Genomic DNA, 23,879 nt, shown 5'->3' with positions numbered 1-23,879 from the left:
TTCACAACTGGATGGAAAAGCGGTGGATCTGCCTAGTGCACTGGAGCCTGCCCACCTGCTTTCTCATAGATGGAAAAATAGTACCTGAGCCCTGAAGAAGGAGGGACTGTCCAGGAGGAGAAGCACAGCTGTGCTGCCCAGCACCATCACATTGCATCCAGAGGGACCTGTGCTGCCACTGCTAGAGATGCAATATATCCTGGAAAGACCATCCTTGCCACAGCAGCAGAGAGCCTGCCCTATGGCTCAGAGTCCTCCACTGACAAAAACAAGCACTTACCGACCAGGCGGATCACAATGAGTTGTTCAATGGGCCCATTGAGTAGCTGGCTGGTATCTGCGGTCCCATGCCACTCCTGAAGAGACTGCCAGTGCAAACCCAACAAGTATGTACTGACCAGCACCCACTGCGTACAGATAACATGAAGCCCGGGGTGGACAGATTAAAATAAAACCTTCTCTTGATGAGATATATAATTTCTTTGATACTGATACCTTTGCAGCTCACCATGGTAGGATTTTATTTAACATCCAGCTGAGACCTTGTGAAGCCTTTGCTTGGATAGCAATCTGCATGATGTCTGCCGCCCACTGGCTTTATCTAAATGTGGTTGTGCTATTTGTTAAGCTATACAGCTGGCCAACTCTACTCAACTGGCACTGACATCTCTGCCGTTGTATGTGTGGCCAATAATACTGCAGCTGTGATTTTTCAGACTGGCATAGTGTTGCTGCTGCACAAACATATCTATATAACCACATCAATCAATTCCAACTATTAAACCAATTTAAATGGCATTCATGAAGGGCACAGCACTGAATCAGCTATGACACAAATAGTGGACGATGCACTAAAAATGCAGGATCAGAACCAACCTTGTAGCTTAGTCCTCCTTGACCTATCATCAGCATTTAATACGGTTAAGCATGACACCTTTTTAGACCTATTGAAACACCATATGGGTCTAACAGGATCAGTCCTTAACTGGTTCTCCTCCTATCTCCAAATCAGGTCCCAGAGAGTCAAGATTAATCACTCAAAATCGCAGAACACGCTGATCACATTAGGGTTCCCACAGGGTTCATCTCTTTTACCCACTCTCTTCAAACTTTTCATGAAGCCTCTACCGGAAATTCTGAGCTCATCCAACATCCACTACCACATATATGCTGACGATACTCAACTATACCTAAAAGTCTCCACCCCAGAAGACATCAGTTGCCTCAACACATCTTTACAGAAAACTCAAAATTGGCTAGCAACCAATCACCTCAAACAAAATACTCAAAAACAGAATTCCTCCTAATCGACCCACCCAACCAGTCGCCGGTCATCAAAGAATGGTTGAAACATCTAACAGCCCTCAACTGCATTCCAAAGTCATTGAATCTGCAAGCTCAGTGTGTATAACTCTTAACAAGAACCTCAACATACAGAAGCTCATCAGTGCCACCACCAAAGGAGGAAATCACCAAATGAACATTCTAAAAAAAAACTTTCCTCCTCCTCAACGGCTTAAAGCATGTGGTACAAGCTCTAGTGAATCCTAGGTTAGACTATGGTAGTGCAACCTTCTCTGGACACCCCAGAGACAACCTGGCTCCTCTAAGGGCCTTGCTAAACTCTGCCACAAGGCTCATCACAGACTCAAAAAGATACAGCCACATCGCCCTGATCTGAAATCTCACAACTGGCTCCCTTATGAAGCAAGAATCCAGCTAAAAATGCCCAGCACAACACATAGAGCCCTCCACTTCAAAGCCACTAAATATCTTGTGGAGAAGCTCAAACATCCTGAAGCTCCTTCACCTTACTTCTGAAACCTCAGAGATTCCTCAAGATGAAAACGTACAACCGTTGTTTCTCTGGGATTGCCCCAAGAATTTGGAACACATTACCTCCTGAAGTCAGAATGAATCCCTCAATTGTATCCTTCAAGAAAGAAGCAAAGAACTCCTTATAAACAATTTTTTTCCCTAGATCCCAAGATACTATTTGCCTCAATCACATGCTAGACTATTTATCACTGGCTACCTTCTTTCGTATTATCATTACCGACATTACTCTCTCTCTTCGCAACACCGCCTGGTACTTGCAGTTGTCTGGACTATGATTTTCTGTTGTTATTAGTTTATCTCCCCTGCTCTTTAATCACGGTAAAGGGTAGCCTCCTTTTCCTGTGTACTTCCCTTTCCTGCATTTTTTTTCAAATTTGATATTATTTTCATTACTGCTCGGCCCAATGTAAATTTGTAAAGAGATCTGATACCCCCAAGGGTAACATTTGCACTATAAAAACCTCTTAAAATAAAAAAGAAAAAAAGAAAATTAAAATCATGGCTCTAACTTGGCGCCAGATACAAATCCTAGCCATAAAAAAAGGATTTTGACTCTCCGTGGGCTACTTCATCTGCACTGTTGAACATTAGATGGGTTCAAAAAACTATTAGACCTCCACAAGTTTAGAAGAGAAAGGAAGGCCAACCCCTTATGTAAGTCAGAGTCTAAGGCGGCCCTCCAGTAGTTTGTTTCAGTGATTGATTAACCTCCAAAGGATAATTTGATGGTGAATGTGCTCACTCTAGATTACCACGCACAATCACAACACAGTTTACCCCTATATTTAGAAAGAAATGTGTGTGTAACTGCATCACTGTAGCACATTTTTACAGCCAAAGAACATAGGGAGAAGTTGAAGCCTAATGACAAGAGCTGCTGCCCTTGGAACATGGGGAACCAGGTTTAAATCCCGGCATCAGCTCAAAATCGTGTGATTCTGGTCAATCCACTTAATCTCCCTGTTTCTTTTTTTTTTTTTTTTTTTTAATTTTTGAAAACATTTATTTCGAAAAAGGCACACAGCTATTCAGCCTAACATCCCGGAGGCAAGGCAGCATAGTAATCAGAGCATAGTAGTGCAAATCAGTTACGTCAGGAAAATACAGGTTTGTTTTATTATTTTATAACAATAAAGAAAGGAGCAGACGCCAACCGACGCCGAAAAGTAGCAATGGGATGAAAAATACAGCAGGGAGTAGGAAGCTGGGAGGAGAGAGAGAGCAGTGGCTCAGAGATGCAGAAGAGTGGAGGATGATAGTAGGGGGGAGGAAGTACAGGAGCAATCAATTATCGTACATAGTCGGTGTCATAGGCTACGGTGACAAACGTTCGTCTAAAGAGACCGGCTCAGGCGGCAGACATACATTCCCTCCGTAGGAGTTCCAGGCACCCCACACCCTATTCCATTTGTTAGGCTTGCCCCTGGCAACATAGACCGTCTTCTCCCGGAACATACACCAATCCATGTTGGCTTTCCATTGTACCACAAGGGGCGCCGTAGTGGCCCCCCACCTCTGAGCAATGTCTCTCTTGGCCACCATATTGCCTAAGGTCACCCACTGGGTCTGGGCCGTATTGTGATCAGTCGGCTCCCAAATGTTGAGGAGACACCTACGAGCCTCCGCCGTGGTCTCTACTCCAGTCACTTCACTCATGACCCTGTGAATTCTTCGCCAATAGGAAGCTATGGCAGGGCATTCCCACAGGATGTGCAAAAAGGTAGCGAGGGCACCACAGCCTCGGCGACAAAGTCCATCGAGCGAATAGCCCATGTGTACAAGACGGGGGCCAGTGACGTATACCCTGTGTAGGATCTTAAATTGGACCAAACGAAAACGAGAAGAAATGGCAACCTCCTTAGGGGAGGACACTGCGCTCTGCCAGTCCTCCCCGTCGATTTCCAGGCCATCCCTCACCCACTGGTCACGCAACCCAAGGAGAAGATCTGTGCGGACATTAATTAGTTTTTTGTAGGACAGTGAGATAGCGCTGTCAGGCATATGGCCGTCCAACACTCTGTCCTCCAACGGTGAGCTCTCCGGAATAGCCTCCCTGGAAGGCATGGCAGAAAGCAAAGCGTGCCTCAGTTGGGCATACCGGAAGAACTCCGAGCCACCTAGCTGGTACTCGGCCTGTAACTGGGGGAAGGTCTTGAGAGTCCCCTTGGAGATCATGTCGTCAACTCTAGAGATGCCAATGAGGTCCCATTTGTCAAAGCCCTTGGTGTGCCATAGTCTGCCCAAAATGTCGGACTCATACAAAGGAGTGAATCTGGTCAGTCTGCCCTGCCATCCCTGCGCCTTGGTGATCGTACGCCAAATAGAGACTGCCGTCCTCGTAGGGCCAGACATACGCCGATCAAGGGATCTCGAGTACAGTGCACGGTAGTAATTACCACCACCCAAGAGCCACCTGTCCATGGCGTAGCCGGGGCTAACCACCGGGCCATAGAACCCGTGAATTAGAGCTGCAAGCTGGGAGGCCCAGTAATACCTGCGTACATCGGGTAGTGCTATGCCCCCGTCATACCACGGGAGCGTAGGCTTCATGACCGCCACCCGGGGGCGTCCATCCCAGAGCAGGGTCCACTGGAGGCCCTCAATTTCCCTGAAATATCTGGCCAGTACCGGGTCTTGGGTGTTTTGTAAGGCGTATAAGAACCTGGGTAAGGACATCATTTTAAACAGGGCAGCTCGGCCAAGCAGGGAGAGCGGGAGCTTACGCCATCCCTCCACATCACGCCGAAGACGCTGTAGGGGGGGAGCAAATTCTGGTCGTATCGAACCTTCGGGTCCCCAGAGATGAAGATCCCCAGGTACTTGAAGCCCTGTGTGGCCACCTGAATATTGCAGCCTCTGGGGAGGCGCGGCGTGTCCCCCTTCAAGACGTAGAGGGAGGACTTGGCCCAGTTGATAATCAGGCCAGAGTATCTCCCAAAGAGTCTAAGAACATCACAGACAACAATAAGAGACCTGAAAGGGGAAGTCAGGTAAAGGAGGATGTCGTCAGCGTACAGGGAGATACGGTCCTCAAAGTCAGGTGCCCAGGTAATGCCACGGAGGTCGGGGTGGACTCGCAGCGTGGCCGCAAGAGGTTTGAGCGCCAGTGCAAAAAGGAGAGGCGACAGAGGGCAGCCCTGCCTGGTGCCTCTGTGGAGGGCAAAGGACGTCGACAGGCGACCGTTGACCGATACATTGGCCATTGGGCTTGCATAGAGAAGTTTTACCCAACTAAGAAAGACCGGACCAAATCCAAACTTAGCTAACACTGCCCAGAGGTAATTCCACTCGAGGGAGTCAAACGCCATAGTGGCATCAAGAGATGCCAACACTGCCGGCTCCGCAAGAGTGTGCGCCCTGGCAAGGGCGCCGTGGAGTCTTCTCAAATTGAGGGCAGTGTTGCGGTGCGGAATTAAGCCCGACTGATCCGGGTGCACCAAGTCGCCAACGACCCCAACCAGTCGGTTGGCAAGCAATTTGGCAAGTACCTTGGGCTCGGCGTTCAGGAGGGAGATGGGCCGGTATGACCGACACACGTCCCTCGGTTTACCTTCTTTGTGGATGACCACAATGGTGGCCAGCCTTTGGTCAAGGGGAAGAACGCCGGCGTCTCGCGCCTCCCGGAACATAGTACGGAGGTGCGGGGAGACCACATCAGGCCGTATCTTGTAGAGCTCAGCCGGGATGCCGTTGGGGCCCGGCGCCTTGCCAGATCTCAAAGAGCGGATCGCGAGTGCGATCTCATCAGCAGATATATCTCTGTCCAAGTCTTCGCGGTCCGCCTCAGAGAGACAGGGAAGGTCTACGGTCGAAAGAAGCTCTGCCGAGTCAGCCTCGGAGCAGTCAGACGTGGAGGTGTAGACCCCTCTGAAATAGTCGGCGAAGGACTCGGCAATGGCACTGGGGTCAGTGAGAGGGTTCCCGTCTACCCCCAGGATCTCGGGTACCACACGACTGGCCATCTCCCTCCTGTCCAACCAGGCCAACAGCTTGCCCTCCTTATCACCAACGTCATAGATACGACCTTGTTGTTCCCTAGCCAGGGTCTGGGCGGCATTCGTAGCAAGATCTCGATATTCCAGTTGCTTTAGAGAGAGCTCATGGAGGAGGTCTGGGGCAGGGTCGGAGTCCAACTGGGCATCGAGGCTCAAAATCTCCTCCTCGATGCAAAGAAGGTCGGCATCTCTAACCCTGCGGGCCTCAGCTATTAAGGCAAATGCCTCACCCCGTAGAACGGCCTTGAATGCCTCCCACAGGGTCGCAGCTGACCCAACCGAACCCTCGTTTTCGGAAAAATAAAGGTCTATAGCCTTGGCTAGAAGGGCGCGGATCTTTGAGTTACGAAAGTACCAGGGGTTGACCGTCGCCGGTCGCTCCGATAGGACAATGCCAAAATCAAAAGAAACCAATAGAGGCGAGTGGTCAGAAACCCCTCGCGCCAGGAAGCGGGCTTCAGACATGGCCATGGCGTGAGCTGCCAATGTTAGAACGTAGTCTATGCGGGACAGGCTACCATGCGCACCGGACAAGAAGGAGAACTGACGAAGCGTGGGGTGTAGGAGTCTCCAGCTGTCCACAAGGCCTATTGATTCTATGAACGAGGGCAACCACAATTGGGAGTTACGAAGGTCTCTAGACGGGTGTCGGTCCAGGGAGCCAGAGCAGACTTAATTGAAGTCACCCCCAATAATAAGCAAGCCATCAGGCAGGGACAAAATGGCGCCACCAAGGTCTTGAAAAGTACTGGTCTGTAGGCCAGGCGGGACATAAACTGAAAGCAAGATGAGGGCCCGCCCCTCCCACCGCCCAGCCACCGCTGCGTAGCGCCCTCTATCGTCTATCTTGGTGACGTCAATCTCCAGCGGAAGGGATGTCCGGACAAGGACGCCCGCCCCCCGAGAGCCCGAGGAGAACCCCGAGTGTGCCACCATTTTGTATCCCTTGCGAGTGAGCGCTTTACATGAGTTCCCAATCAAGTGTGTTTCCTGCAGAAAAACCACATCGGGCATGTGACGCTTAAGCATTTGAAGCACAATCCCCCTTTTGATTCGGTCACCTAACCCATTGACATTCCAACTAAGCACTTTTAATTTCCTACCCCCCATCATCGTGACCCCCTCCCCAGCCAGCCCCAGATAACTCCTGCGGTAACAACAATGCAACAATATACACAACCCATTGCCGAAAGAAAGAAAGCAAGAACACACAAAGAAACAATTGAACTTGTCCAGAAACACCCCCCACCCTGCACCCCTGCATCAGACTAAAAAGCCCCCCCAACCAGCAGTGTGCCTGTCGCCCCATTAACTAGCCTACAAAAAGCCCCAAAAGGAGTAAGGATTCCCCGCGGACACCTCCCGCCGCCCTCCATGAAGCAACAGGAGATCCAATTACTGTTACACTGGAAAAGGACGATAGTCACATGATGCAGGACCACCAACCGCCAATGTCCTCGTAGTAGAGTCAAGTCTCACAGATCAGAACCACCAACAGCGCCCCTTTCGCTGTCCTCCCGGCCATCGCTTCGCTGCGGCATGGTGTCCAGCCATTCGCTAACGTTGTCCGGAAAGTCAAAAAACAGCGCACGGCCATCATGTTCAATACGAAGCTTGGCCGGGAACATCATCGAATACTTGAGACCCATGTCCCTCAGTCGCCTTTTCACACCCGCATAGCTCTGGCGCTGCCGCTGAACCGCCCTGGTAAAGTCAGGATAGAAGTGCACCTCAGAGTTCTGGAACTGTAGCGGTCCGTGACTCCTGGACGCCTGTAAAATTGCGTCCCGATCCCTGAAGTTGAGGAACCTGGCAATGATAGGTCTAGGTGCCACGCCCGACTTCGGCGGGCTACCTGGTACACGATGTGCTCGCTCCACCGAGAAGAATTTACTCAGCCCGGGGGGAGTGAGATGGTTCTGTATAAGGTCCTCAACAAACAGTTCAGCCGATGCCTCTTCTGACCCTTCCGGAACGCCAATGATGCGGACATTCTGTCGCCTGGCACGACCTTCAAAGTCGTCCAGTCTCCTGGAGAATTGGTCAGAAGTGAGCCGTAGAGTCCGGACCTCGGTCTGCAGGTCCGAGACGTCGGTGGTGAGGCTCGAAGTCTTTAAGTCCAGCGATTTCACCCGATCGTTGGTTTTACCCAGGTCGGCTCTGATAAGGGTGAGATCCACTGCCAACGTGTCCACCTTGTGGGTCAGAACCTCATGCTGCTTCTGCAATTCAGCTCGTATGCCCGAGATGGCCCCCATAATATCACTGAGGGTGGGCTCGGACCCGTCGGGCGAGCCCGAAGTGGAGAGGTCTTTAGCGGAGGCCCCCGGTGCAGGCGAGGTGCGCATCTGAGCATATCTATCAATTCTGTTCTGCTGCACTTGGGACTTGCCACGAACGCCTTTGTTCGACGTCTTGTCCGGGTCACCCTTGCCCGCCATGTTGGGTCTGATGAAGACGAGGGGTCACCTCACCCAGGTCCGAGCCTTAGAGATACCGGGCCGAGGTTGTAGACCAGATGTTCAGTCCAAGCTAGTGGTAGAAGACACAGCAGGATCGAGGATTCCGCAAGTGAGCATCACCACCCAGCACTACGCATCACAGCCTTGCGGAGTGGCGGAGACCGAGGAGACAATGGCGCTCCCGTGGCAAGGGGTATCACACGACGTAGCTCAGCGTAGGAACCACCGATTCAGACGCGGGAGGCAGGTTCTGCATCAGTGACCCGCCAGCAAGCAGAATCCACCTTCGTGGAACAGGATTTCGAGCAGGATTATTGCGGAGGGCCGGAGGGTCCACGGAGCTCCGAGCTTACGCGGCCATCTTGTCTGCCCGCGAAGCTCCTCCCCCGCTCTCCCTGTTTCTTAAAAATGTGTACCGTAGTATGGTTCTGTAGAGTGATCTAAAAGCCCTGAAACCAGGTTTGCACTATACACATTTATTAAAAAGGTTTGCTGTCTCCATAGTGGGCAGACTCCTCATCACCAGAAGGGCTGATGCTGGAGGACGTTTGGTTTGTGTGATGTGTGCTGGCACCAGTTGCTCTCAGGTGGAGTAAAATGCTCATTTCAAATGATTGGTTGAGGAGCTAGAATCTCACCATTAATGAGCAGTGACAGAACTATAAAGCCATTTGTTTGCAAGGGGCTGAGCTTGTTAGGAGACAAGTGCACACTGTGCACACACTGGGAATGTGTTCGCATAGAGCAGCAACTTTTAGCTAGTAGTAACTACACGTGCATAACAGTACAGAGGATTAAAGTAAAATTATTAATCAGGTGAAAATAATAAAAAGTTCCCTGCTCATTTTTTTACTGGGTGTTTTTTCAGGCAGCATTTATACAATTATACATTTTCTTGATTATCTTCTGCTGCTAACAAGGTCAATAATTTAGACCATGTGAAATTACAGTACTTTTCTTAGTGTGATAAAAGGGGTAGGTTGATCAGTGTATCTCAGTGGGTGGGCACTGGGACCTCAGTTGTCCAAGAGTTCCCTATCGTAGAAAGAAGCTTTCTTTGACCTAAACTTGTGTCAAGAACCTCACAGCTTGCTTCTAAGGTATTATATTATGTTAAGAATTTTATAAAGCGCATGTTTACTCTGTTAGGCTTCCAAGGCAATATATTCCCATATTGCTTAGGGTTGCCTAAAGAACCAGGGGGCATATTATCAAGAAATGGCGTTAATATTATCGCTGCTTTAGTGAAGAAAACTGTCGCTAGAGCAGCGATAATTGGCTTGATAATATGCCCTTGTGAATTCCCAGAGAAGCCCATGTTCTGGTGTGAACATGGGCTTCTATTGGAATTCTCCAGAGCATATTATCAAGTCAATTATCGCTGCTTTAGCGGCAGTTTCCTGCAGCTAAACAGGCGATAATTTTAACGCCGTTCTTGATAATATGCCCCCAGGTTTTGAGTTTTTTACGGAATGCAATTTCGGAACATTCCAGTCTCAGGTCAAGAGTTCCACAACTTAGCAGTTAGGTAACTGGAGTGACCACCCAGATGTGTTCTTTTCAATCTTAGGAATCACAGTTAAAGCGGTCCCTGAGGACCTTAGGAATCTCTGTGAATGGCAGAACTTAATCAGAGAAAAAAGGTAATGAGGTCCACTCTGTTGCAGGATTTTATGATAGATGCAAAGGGCCTCAAACGAGACTCTTTCTCGTATGGGGAGGAAAGGAAGCTTGAAAAGAGCAGAACTGATGGAAGGAAGAGTAAGTTGGAATATTCAAAAGCAACCCTGCTGCAGCATTCTGAACCCTCTGAAGCTATTTTAGTCTGTCCTAGGTGCCCTTGAGAAAAAGAACATTGCACTAGTCTAATCTGGACATCAGAAGGGTCTGAACCACTGTCTTTCTTGCCGATTCGGGAAGAAGTCCCGCAATCATACGAAGCATTTTTTAAATGTCAAAACAGGTTCCAGACAGAAGGTTATTTATCTGGCTATCAAAAGATAAAGTGAAGTCAAACATAAAACCCAATTTTTTTACTTTGGGTTTTGGGATGGGTGTCGGGCTTAGATTTTTGGACCACCAGGCTGAAGACCATATGGAAGGTTGTTTCCTTACAATCATGACTTTGGGTTTTCGGCATTGAGTCTTAGACAGCTGGAGTCCATCCATACATCTAACTCCACCAAACAAGCTCTAAAACTGTTTGCTGCAGCGCCTTCATCCTGCACTAGAGTGATAATTAGCTGGGTGTCATCCGCATACCATACAAGCTTGATACCATGACACTCACTCACAACAGGGCAAATGCAGAATTTAACACAGTCGGACTTAAGGCAGAACCTTGTGGCCACCCTTGTTGCATTGGGAGAATTTCTGAGGTGCGTGGCTGTAGTTGCAACTGGAATGTTCGGTTCTGAAGAAACTCTGTCAGCCATTCGATGGCCCTACCCCTGAAACTGTATTGACAAAGTTGTTCTAATAGAAGGCCGTGGGACACAGTGTTGAAGACTGCGCTCAAATCCAGCATGATCAGGGCAGCTGCCTAACCCTCATCAGCAATGAGTCGCAAAGATTCTGAAGCTAGTAAGAGATTGCATTCTACTTTTTTTGTTTGAATATCTTTTATTGATTTTTAGTTTTTCACTCACAATATACAACATCAGGTGAAGCGAGGTAATACAATATGGCATCTTGCAATCGTTCAAAGTGATGCAGAAAAAAAAGGGAAAGTAAACAATGAGTTGCTACGGAGCACCACCCTTCTGACAATCTCGCCAACCTCGGACTCAAACAACTTGTTAATACCCCCACTCACTACGCAGGTCACACACTCGACCCTATCTTCACCTCCAGCAAACATATCTCCTTCAGTCACACCACAGTTCTCCATTGGACGGACCACAGCTGCGTTCACTTTATCTACAAAAAGACCACAACCCACAACCATCCTCAACCTACTCTGCGAAGAAACTGGAACAAAATCACCATTGACCAAATCTCCTCATCGCTTCTTCAAAACCCCCCTGCCCACTCTTCAAACCCCAACCAAGCAGCCATTAACCTCACTCAATGGCTAACCAACAGCGGCGACAACCTAGCACCCCTGAAAAAACGTCAAATCAAACTAGGCAGTAAAAACGCCCCCTGGTTCAACGATGATCTTAAGAAATCCAAGAAACTCTGTCGCTCCCTTGAGAAGGACTGGAAAAAAGACCCAAACACCAGCACCAGGGACGCCTTCAAAACCGCCACCCGCATACACCACCAACTGATCCGGACTGCCAAGAAAGCCGCTTTCAAAGACCGACTTGACAACAACGCCCACAACAGCAAGGAATTACTCAACATCGTCAAAGAGTTTACCAACCCCACTGCCAACTCCAACGACATCACTCCCTCTCAAGCCCTTTGCGACTCCCTAGCTTCGTTCTTCCACGACAAAATCGCAGACATCCACAACAGCTTTGACAACCAACCCGGAGACCAACCCACCCAACCTTCTGCCGTACCTTCACCCCCCTTGAACATCCTTAATGACTGGAACCCAATCTCCACTGTCGACACCATCCGCCTGATGAACTCCATCCACTCAGGATCCCCCACAGACCCATGCCCTCACCACATCTTCAACAAAGCAGATTCCATCATAGCACCACACCTCCGAGACGTCATCAACTGCTCCCTCAACTCCGCCACCTTCCCGGAAATTTGGAAACACGCCGAACTCAGCGCCCTTCTGAAAAAACCCACAGCTGACCCCACCGAACTCAAAAACTACCGCCCCATCTCGCTCCTTCCATTCCCGGCCAAAGTCATCGAGAAAGCTGTCAACAACCAGCTCGCCACCTTCCTCGAAACCAACAAATCCTTCGACTCCTCACAGTCCGGCTTCCGGGCCAAACACAGCACTGAGACCGCACTCATCGCAGCAACAGACGACATTCGAACTCTACTGGACAATGGTGACACAGTCGCCCTCATTCTCCTCGACCTCTCCGCAGCCTTCGACACAATCTGTCATAGCACCCTGTTACAACGCCTCAGAAACATCGGAATCCAAGGAAAAGCACTGGAATGGATCACCTTGATCCTTGCCGGAAGAACTCAGAGAGTCCGCCTCCCACCATTCAAGTCAGAGGCCACTGAAGTCATTTGCGGCGTGCCACAAGGATCTTCACTCAGCCCTACCCTCTTCAACGTATACATGAGCCCCCTCGCGGCCATCACACGCCAACACAACCTCAACATCATCTCCTACGCTGATGACACTCAACTGATCCTCTCACTCACCAAAGACCCTAACACCGCCAAAACCAACCTACATGAAGGAATGAATGAAGTAGCCCAGTGGATGAAGCACAGCCATCTGAAACTGAATTCAGACAAAACAGAAGTCCTTATCTTAGGTACCTCCCCCTCCGCCTGGGACGACTCTTGGTGGCCAGAGGCCCTTGGAAAAGCACCCATCCCGACGGACCACGCACGGAACCTGGGCGTCATTCTGGACTCCTCACTCTCGATGACCAGACAAGTCAACGCCGTTTCATCATCTTGCTTCAACATTCTTCGCATGCTCAAAAAAAATTTTGCTGGATCCCCACCAAAACTAGAAAAACGGTCACCCACGCACTGGTTACAAGCCGCCTGGACTACGGAAACACCCTATACGCCGGTACCACCGCAAAACTTCAGAAAAAACTCCAACGCATCCAGAACGCATCAGCCAGACTCATACTAGACATCCCGCGTAAAGACCACATTTCTGGTCACCTGAAAAACCTCCACTGGCTCCCCGTCAATAAGAGGATAACATTCCGCCTCCTAACCCACGCACACAAAGCACTTTACGAACTTGGACCCGAATGCCTCAACACACGACTTTCCTTCAACACCCCCTCCCGCCAGCTACGCTCCTCCAACCAAGCCCTTGCTGCTGTACCTCGCATCAACAAAACCACCATGGGAGGAAGATCCTTCTCCTACCTGGCGGCTAAAACCTGGAACTCACTTCCCATTCACCTTCGCCTCACTCAGAACCACCTAGCATTCAGAAAGCAACTTAAAACCTGGATATTCGACAAGTAATTCCCCACCCTTCTTCAAGCGCCTTGAGACCCTCTGGGTATGTAGCACGCTATATAAATGAATTGAATTGAATTGAATTGAATTGTGTCATATCGCATAAAGCAATAATAAGAAACAAGAAAAAAAAGAAAAAGAAAAGTTTGGATTCCCAAGGACCCTATCGTAGCCAGGGTAAGTCATGTGCCTCAAAAGAGATAATTCCATGGTAAATAGAAAGGGTGTTTTGTGAGCCAGGGCTGTGTGATAGGGCCCCTTGCATGATCTGTGCAAGTAGAAGAGGTGTGCGTGCTATAATTAGTTTTCGAGCGTGTACAGCCTTATAGGTATAAAACTTTCGCTTCTCAGGCCTAGTGGGCGCGTGTCAGTGGGGTGTAATGACGTAGCTGTGTGTTCCTCTCCGTCTATGCTGGAAAGCGGGCGCGTGATCCAGTGTTGCAGGTAGTGCCATTGGTGAGCATTGATATATAAAGGAGTAAGATTCGGATAGGTTGATATTCATAGCATCTTAACCACTAGAAAAAACTGTAAAAGAAATAATAAACCACTAGATTACAGCCTTGAAAGAAACAGAAAGAAAGACAAAGTGGGCGCGTGTGTGGCATATTTGTTTGGTAGGGTAAACGTGTGTCCTCAGTTCAGGGGGTCACTAGCACGGGGGCCGGGGGATCAGGAATTCCGCTACTATCATGTGTCTCTGAGAGGAGATTTCGGCTAGTGTCTGTGCCCCGAGCGCCTCAGTGCCGTGGTCCCGCGGGGCTGTAGTGTCCAGTGAGTGGATCTGTCGCGTGGCTACATGCCGTGGTTGAGAAGGGCTGTATGTAGATACCAGCTATGTACCAATCGTGGAAGGACCGTGGCCACGTGCTGGGGTGTTATTAGGATACTAAATAGAATTCGTAATTATCTCTCCCTCCAGGCGCGCAAACAGATCGCAGTCGCTCTTGTTGGCTCCAGGCTCGATTATTGCAACTCTTTGTATGTGGAATCCAACAAGGGCCTCATTCATCGACTGCAAATCGTGCAGAATGCTGCAGCGCGCTTTGTTCTGGCCCTTCCTATGGCATCATCAGCCACGACTGCTAGGAGAGACCTTCACTGGCTCCCTGTCCAGTATAGAATCTCTTTTAAGATCCTATGTCTTACATACAGAGCACTTGCGGCTGGCCCCGATGACGCACTCGGTACCCTGTTCATCCGCTATGTTCCAACAAGATGTCTTCGATCGGCCGGGTTACTTCAACTTGTAGTGCCCCGTACTAGGCTGACCAGATGGGGAGCGAGAGCTTTTTCTGTCGCCGCTCCTTAGCTCTGGAACTCTCTTCCAATTGAGATTAAAACCTTACCCTCAATTGATTTGTTTAAAAAGGCCCTGAAAACTTGGTGCTTCATTAGAGCCTACCAATGAGAGAATGCTGTTTGATCCGGCGAGCTGTATTATTTGAAGTAGGCGCCTTGACGCCCATTGGGCAAAGTTTTGCGCAGGACAAGATACATTTCATTCATTCATATAGCTCCTCTATCCCTCCTGCCTGCCTAGCGAGGTCGGAAGCGGTTGTGTCTGGTTGATTCCTCTGCTGAGGCATGCTCGGTGGAAGGACTTTAGGGTGTCGTCCCAGATTTACGCAATTGGGTACTTTCGTAATCCCGCAGTTTCCTCTCTATGAAGGGTCACACTTTCCGCCCTTGCCCAGTTATCAAAGGAATTGCACCAGTATATTGCCTGTGGGGGTTCGTTGCGTTTCCAATGTTTAGTGATTAGCCTCTTCGCCGTGATTAGCCCAAGGTCCCAAAATCTAGACGGGACTTTATTTAATTTCGTTCTCGTGTACAGGCCTAGTATGCATGTCTCCCACGTGTGTCGCAGCTCTTCTCCTACACCCTCTGATAGTACCTCTGTCACAGTATGCCAGTACGTCTGTAGTGTGGGGCACGACCACATCATGTGGAGGAAATCCGCACCTACGAGTGAGCATCTCGGGCACGCAGACGTTGTGACCTCAAAGTATCTATTAATCTTGTCGGGCGACAGATATGCACAATGGATAATATAGAGTTGGATGAGTTTGAATCGGGAGTTGCAAGGGATGTTAGTGGCACCTGCCAGGAATGCCGCCCATTCTTTATCTGTCCATGCCCTTCCCCTGTCATCCGCCCATTTGTCTCGTAAAGCTTGGAAGGAGCATTGCGTGTGGGTCAAGAGAGCCTGTACTAGCCAGTGCACTATGTGTGAACCGTGGCCCATGACATGCAGATATTGCGTTAACATGTGTGTCGGCAGCTCTTCAGAAAGGTCTCCCCAGCCCCGTGATAGCGTATGTAGAATCGCTGCGTGTAGGAGGAACTGCCCAGCCGGAAGGCCCGTGTCAGCTGCTAGTGCCACAAAAGGGACCAGGGCACCCTCTGTATAGAGGTCCCCCACTGTGTCTACCCCCACCCTGCACCAGCGCCACCTCCGTCACCACACCTCTGTCTCTGGGTGTGCCTAGCAGTGGAAGCACCGGGGCATATGGTGTCGTGCCACAGGTGAGTTTTAGGCACCTCACAAAGCATTTGCGAGCCACCGCTAGATGTAGTTGTTTTGGGCAGGTGGTTTTGGTCAGCAGGTAAAACAGTGTGTGAATTTGTGTGGGGGTCCATATCGTGTCGCCTGTGGCCGTGTCGCTCAGGTTCTTCCCACTTAGCCACCCGGCCACCCACTGCAGCTGCGCTGCTAAATAGTACAGCTCCTGATTAGGGACCCCCAGACCTTCAGTGTCCGAAGGTGCATAAAGTTTCTGTAGCACCACGCGCGGTCTCCCAGCAATCCATATTAGTCCTCTAATTGAGGTTTCCAGGTCTAGAAAAATGCGAGTCGGGACGTACACCGGCATGTTAGCATAATAGTATAGTAGTCGAGGCAGGACAATCATCTTCGTCAATGTGACTCGAGCAGGGACATTCAGGGGCAGTGTTTTCCAGAAGGACATCTGTGTCCTTAGGGAGGATATGGCTCATGTTATGTTGCCATCTAGTACTTCTGGCAGAGATCTATAGATGTAAATTCCAAGATAACGGAACGTGGTGAGTCGTTCAGTGCTAATACAGATCTCACACTCCTGTGTATCTGCGCTGAAGGAGTACACCCCAGATTTGGCCCAGTTGACCTTCAGTCCCGACATGGTTTCAAATGTGTCGAAGGTGCTAGACAGGATCGGTGGGAAGTGAGTCAGATCTCTGACATACAATAGTAAATCGTCAGCATATAAGGACACCGTGTGTAGGCCATCCGCTAAAGGAATATCCCATTCCACGCCATGGGCTCTCAGTAGTGCTGCAAGGGGTTCCATCACGAGCGAGAAGAGCAGCGGGGACAAAGGGCATCCTTGTCTGGTTCCCCTCCTGACGCGGATATTATCCGATAGTAGTTTACCTGTGTGTACTCGCACCGTAGGCTTCTGGTATAACAAGCCGACCATTTGAATGTAGTTGTCGCCAAGATTATACCTCCTCAAAACTTCCACTAGGTAGGGCCACTCCACTGAGTCGAATGCTTTTTCTCGGTCAAGTACCAAGCACCCGGATTGGGGCCATTGTTGCACTGCATAGCTTTGCACCCTAAACAAGCGTCGGATGTTGTGTGAGGTATTCCGGGTGGGCACAAAGCCATTTTGGTCGCTGTGCACCAGGGTGGGGACCAAGGGGGCCAGTCGCTGCGCCAATACGGAAGCAAGTATCTTATAATCAGTGTTTAGAAGGGCCAGTGGACGGTACGAGCCTAGTTGTGAACATTCTTTGTTAGGCTTGGGGAGTGAAATGAGGTTGGCTTCATTCATCGTGGAGGTGAGGGAGGAGTCTGTGATGGCTGCCTCATATACCCTTAAGAGCTCGGGGATCAGTAGATCTGAGTAGGCCTTGAAGAATTCGGCCGGTAGCCCATCCGGGCCTGGGGACTTTCTGTCAGAGAGGGAAAAAATAGCGGTGCGCAGTTCTTCAGGTGTAAGTAAGGATTCTAAATTCTAACTCATCGCATTGTGCATCGTCTAACCTCGGCAGCTCTATGTCAAAGAGGTATGTAGTTATGTCTGTGAGAGAGAGTCGCAGCCTAGAGCGATATAGTTCCATGTAATAGAGGACAAAAGCTGTATGTATGTCGCGTTGCGTGTATACTACTTCTCCCTAGCTATCGCGTATGGCCGCCACAGACGCTGTCCGTGCGTCCTGCTGAATCAGCCACGCCAGTAATTTCCCGGGCTTGTCTCCAAGATGGTAGGTGTGCGCTGAGTGGGCCGCATAGTTAAGATGACGTAATCCCTCTAGTAGGCGAGCATGCTCTGAGCGTGCCTCCCGTAATGATTCTCTTTCACCCTCCACCGCTGTGCATTCTTTGTCAAGCAAGTCAGCCTCTATGCGCTTCAGTTCCGTGTCTAGCTGTTTCTGCATACCCGTTTGAGTGCCTAGGCAGTGGCCTCTAATTACAACTAATTACAGCTTTAAATGCATCCCATTCAATATGAGGGGTGGATGCAGTGTTGTTGTTTTCCTCAAAATATTGGGCCAGACATGTGTGTAGCGAGTTACGGAAGGGCGCGTCAAGTAGTAGGTTAGGCTGAAGTCTCCACGTGGGTATTGGTGAGTGTGGCCGTTCCCATACCAATTCTAGGACATGTGGGTTGTGGTCTGAGTGAGTGCGGGAAAGAGCGATCTAAGGCAATATTCAATATGCAGTTATAGACTCCCCCAGCACCCAGGGGACGCCGTGCCAGGGAGCTAACACTGCCGATAACCATTAATAGAAACCCCCTTGATCCGCGTTCGGGGCATATATCGAGGCCAGGGCTACTGGTTGACCATCTAGCTTGCCCTGAACTATAACAAACCTACCCTCAGGGTCTGAGTAAGAATGGGAAATCGCAAAAGGGGTCCCGGGCCTTACCCACAGCAGCGTCCCACGAGCATAAGACGAGTACTCGGTAGCATAGAGTTGGCTGCGCCATCTACGGCGCAGGTTCTGTACTTCCGCACCATTCAGGTGCATTTCTTGTACGAGGGCTATGTGCACATTGTGTCGCTTAAGATTGGAGTTGGTATCTGCGGGAGGGTGTGTGCATACCACGTACATTCCACGTACATATTTTAGTCACTGACTTTTACAGCCTTAAGTAATTTCCCCATCCCTCAGTCGACACTTCTTCACAACAAATGACCTCTCCGGCCCCCCGCCACACCCTGCCCACAATTTCCAGAAAACACGTCAATGAATGCTTGCGGATGCTGCGCCCAATAAAAACACAAATGCAATCCTAACAACACATACAATCTAAGAATACACAACAGGCAGAAAATACCATAAGCTCGGCAACCAAACATATCGCCGTACAAACTCTATAATGAAGTAACACGTTTTCTTAGTCCAGGGGGGTCACTGCGCGCCCAGCACAGCCGTAATATTACAACTGTGGGACAATTTGGTGGAAAGTATCCGTCTCCAGGCATCCCGTATCAGGGTAAGCAGATGGAAAATGTACCAGCTAGAATTACCTGCCATAGGTGCCCTTCAGAGTTTCACAAGAAAGAAAATAAATAAATGAGGTGGGCCCACGTATGGGGGCTCAGCAATTACCACAGGCCCTTGCCGATGCGATGGGGCCCCAGGTCACGCATGCCCATACAGGTTGCCAGGGAGCTCCTATCAGTGCGCCCCCGCCCCAGAGACCAGCCGTCTCAGCATTTGGTACTCACTGCGTCCCGGGCCGGCAGCAAAGATCACAGCCAGTGTCCAGTTTCGAAAAGCATCAGGTCCAGGGGTCTGGTCAGCATTTGCTCTGGTTGCAGTTCAGGGTCTCTGCAGGGCAAGTGTGCAAGTGTGCGTAAGGGAAATAGCAAGTCAATGGACCAGGTCTGCAGTTTGTGGGGTCACGTCCGGTTGCTTCGTGAACATCTGGGAATCGGGTAGGCCATAGACGTTTTCGTCATCGCTATGCAAGTCTCGCGGGCTGGCGTCCAGTGCAGCATCCGTGCTTGGGGAGCCGCTAAGGTCCGCCACCATTCGGAGAGCGTCCTGTTGTTCACTGTGTATGAGTTCCACAGGCGGGCTAATTTGTGACTCTACTCGTGCCTTGAGAGCTGGTGATGACCTGTTCCTGTGGCGTTCACCGTGGTCCTCTGAAACGTGGCAACGAGGAGGGGACCAAGGTTGATCTGGATCCCGTGACAACTCCGCTGTCCAGCCATGTCTCGACCTCCTCTGGATTGGCACAGAAGTGCGTTTTATCTTGTGCGATCACCCGCAGTCTGGCAGGAAAGAGAAGGGAATATTTAAGATCCAGCTGGCGTAGTCTCTGCTTGACCACTGGGAAGGAGTGCCTCTGGTGCTGAACCTGTACCGTGTAATCTGGGAAAAACATGATTTTGGCATTGTCTATTCGGACGTCCTTCAGTTGTCTGGTTTCCCGCAATATGGAGTCGCGGTTGCTGTAATTCAATATTTTGAGGAGCATTGGCCGTGGGTTAGATCCCGTTGGCAAGGGTCTCGTTGGTACCCGGTGTGCCCGTTCCACGACAAAGTGAGGTGACAATGTCCCGTCTGGTAATAGTTTTCAGCCAATTCTCCATATGCGTCGCAGGCTCTCTCCCCTCCCATCTCTCCGGCACCCCTACTATTCTCACGTTGTTTCTTTGTGCCTGTCCTTCCGCATCTTCAGCGCGGTCTTCCAAGAATTCAACCCGTTCAGAAAGTCTTGCACCTGCTTATCAGTCTGGGCAACTCAGCGTGAGATCTGTGATGGTGCCTTCCAAGGTGGTGGTGCGTTCCGCCAATCTCTTGTGGTCGGCGCGCAGGTGCGTGAGGTCGACAGCCAACGCTGTCTATTTTAGACTCCAGGGAGGTGCGAGTAAGTTGCATCGACTTCTGCAGCCGCTCCATCACCGCCAGCATTGTGTCAAGCTTGGTCGCAGTTAGGTCAGGATCCGCCGGTTTGGTGGACTTCTCCATTCTCCCTTTTGTTTGTGTACTGCCAGAGCCAGCTCTCATTCTGGTGCCCCCAGACATGGGCGACGCGATGAGTATGGAGTCAGCGCCTAGTGTGGTGATGTCTCACAGTCTGCAGAACTCCAGCTGGGGGCAGGGGTGCTGGGTGGAGGGAGGAGGGGGGGCTCCCGAGTTGCTCGAGTGCTGTGAGCTACAAGAAGATGGACCCGTCAGGTGTGCCAGACGTGGGGTGTCCTGGCGCTACGCCACGGGTCAGTGGCGCAGTAGCAGTGGGGATCGCCTGTGCCGTCTCCCAAATCCGTTCTGTGCTTTCACTTAGTGCTGGGCAAGGGGTCTCACGTGTTCCTCCTCGGGTGTCTCCCTCGTCTCCTGTTCCTCCTCAGGGAAGCCGCAGCGCGTATATGTAGGGGGGTTCCCTCGAGTGGGTTCTGCACGGATATAACCTCCGTGTCCCCTCACTTCGGGCTTCTCTAACTCTCTGGGCTGCTCTGAGGCCGAAGCTGTGCTTTTCACCCCTCCGGACGTCTCAGGTGGGCGTTCGTCTTAGCAGATCGGGGGGGCGCAGCCTCCAGCGCTCTCCTGGATCATCACAGTAATCACCCCCGGGTGGCACAGTGCCCCCAGCCAGCCACCACCTCCTTACTTTCATGCGGCTCCTCGGGGCCTGCGCCGGTATTTGCAGCCTCGATGTTGCATAATTTAACGCGCCTCACTAATCTCGGCACGGGCGGTCGTGTGGGCTTTGTATTGTCTGCTCCTCCGCTCCTCTCCACCACTGGTGAGTCCAGCACTCCGGGCCGCTCCGTGTCTTGTGCCGAATTCTGCGCCCTCCGGTTGTCGCAAGTGGGCGCTCGGCTCAGCAGGCAAGGAGAGGGGGATGGGGGGCTTCTCCCCAGATGCGGCGGCAGTTAAATGCAGGGGTAGCCTCCGGTGACCTCACGGTTTGCATCCGCGATCGCCCCCGCAGTGCACGGTCCCTCCAGCTCTACGCGGGCTCCGTTTGTTAAGACCGCACTTCGGGACCTGCACCGATGTCTGAAGTCCCAGCCTCGCATGGTTGGGCCTACCACGCAGGTCTCAGCGCTGGTGGCCACAGCTCGTCGAGAGCCCTCGGTGCGGTTGGAAGTACGCGCCGGGCCTCAGAAGTTACCCAGCGGTAGCTGCCAGCTTTCCTCCGCAGCGCCCTGGATTTGAGCCAGTTTCGGAGAATTATTACGGGGCCAGCGCCAGGAGAAGGAGTGCTCGGGCTAGAGCTCTACTTCAGAGCGTCCGTCTCCATTGCGCGCTAAGCCACGCCCCCATAAGAGAGTGGATTCCATGCTATGGCTTGACCTGAATCCAAATTGAGTCTCATGTATAATTCCTTTCTCCTCGATATATCTCATAAACTGTAGATTGAAATGTTTTTCATCGTGGGCACCTCTTGGAGGTCCCTAGCCCTTACCTCCTACCTTGCCCCCTCCCCATGTCTACCTTCCTATCCTTCCCCTCCCTCCCCATTCTTACCGATATCCACTATGTATCATCTTATCCTAATTACCATTGTATGACGTTGCCATACCTGACTGTTGGCTGATGATTACCCCTACTATGTACCCCTCTGCCTTCCAAAACAAATATTTGCAACACCAAAAAACAATGTTTTTCATCGATTTTAGCTAAGAACAGTAGCAAGGAGATAGCTCTCCAGTTCTCTGGTTTGGAAAGGTCTAGGGAGAACTTCTTCAAAAGTGGATCCACTGTAGCATGTTTCCACTGATAAGGAACCTGGCCTGTGCTGAAAGACAGGTTAAGTAGTTCACTGAGCTTAAGGAGAATCGCTTCCATTCCTCCTTCAAACACAGCAGGTGAGACAGGGTCAAGTGGGGAACCTGATTTTATTTTAACCTCAAGGGCACAGGCCTCAGCTGCAGACAGCGAGGGAAAGTTCAAAAAGCCCCCGTGGGAGACAGCAGATAGTGCCCATGAGGGTGGAATTGGGCAGTGCCTAATTTTTTCTTGGAAGGTCTTGCAAATATTTACAATTTTATCAGACAAGATTTGTGCAATTTGATTGCAGTTTTCTACAAAAGGACCAATGGAAGCTGAGACATGTTCCCGGGAAGTGAGAGACTTGACTATTTGAAATATTTCCCGGGAAGAATTTTTTGCCAGCTCAATCTTCTGAGTAAAAAATTGGATGCATGTGTTTGTGTCTTGTTGCCTTATGGTACATATTTAGAGATCTTTTTCATTGACAAAAGGTCATCAGAGAACCACTCGGCAGACTGCTTGAAGCGGGACGTATTACGAATTTTTTGGGGTGCTGGGTTATCCAAGGCCCCCTTGATCCATGCTTCCACCGGACAATTTGCTCCCTGAATACAGTGATCGAGGGATGGTGGGCTCCGGTTTAGAGCCGCAGTAAAAGCAGCAGGGGTATTTAAACTCCATAGAAAACACTGCCTCTTTTAAACCACTTCACATCTAGATTATTACTCTACAGAATACTCTGCCAACATCTGGACATCCAATCCAAAACAATGGGCCACATACATCAAGCTTTTTTTCTGGTCGCAAATGGCCCGATTTGCAGAATCGGCCCATTTGGGTCAGGAAAATCCCTTTTCCGATGAATCAAAGGCTTTGAATTCACAAATTAAGTAATCACAATTTTTTGCAATTACCTAAATTGCGAATGCATTTAGGGAATGGCAATTTGCGATCACCTTAATGCGATGCCAGTAGCATTTTAAAAATGCGACTTCTCATTCAGGAATCGCAAATTACCATCAACTTTGAGTTGATGATAATTTGCAAATCCTTTGAAAAATGAACCAAAGTGCATTTTTCAAAGTGCCATGTGGTGCAACCCATGCCCTTAGGGCATGGGTGTGCGCCACACGTGTACACTAACCTTTGCACACTTACCTTTTTTGGGGGTGCATCAGGGGGGCCTTAGGCCCCCTAGCACCCTTGGAATTGCATTCGCAATTTGTGATTACCAATTTGGTGATCACGAATTGTGAATGCATTCCCATTCATTCGTGTGGCCCTTTAGGCCCATAGGCCCCAAGGAATGAATGGGAAAGCATTCCCTAAAAGCGAATCGCAATTTGCGATTCACTGTTAGGGAATGTTTAGGAATCGCAATTTATGTTGAGATTCCTACATGCATAAGGATTTGCGATCCCTAAATAGTGATTCCTTAAAAATCGCTATGAGGAATCACAATTCTGTTGATGCATGTGGCCCAGGATGCTTTGTAACCCAAATTGTACATTCGTGCATGACGTGGCAGTGATTCAGGGCCGCTGGTCAAGAGAAGTAGCTGGAAGCACCCACTCTTTTACCAAAACAGAAAAACCATCTCCTGCATCACCACAGGGGTCCTATCTACCTCTATCAATACTCCCACATCTGCCCCCTCCACTCTAGCTCTGATACTCCATGTCATTTGGCTTCCTTGGTTCTCTGAGACTCGAGCTCCATGCTCATGCATCCATGGCGTGATCCTTATTAGCCAGCAGCGTTAGACCTCCACTCTCTTCA

The sequence above is a fragment of the Lissotriton vulgaris genome, chromosome 10 (genome assembly GCF_964263255.1).
Source record: "Lissotriton vulgaris chromosome 10, aLisVul1.2, whole genome shotgun sequence".
Taxonomy (NCBI): domain Eukaryota; kingdom Metazoa; phylum Chordata; class Amphibia; order Caudata; family Salamandridae; genus Lissotriton; species Lissotriton vulgaris.
Note: the sequence above shows the minus strand (reverse complement) of the source record.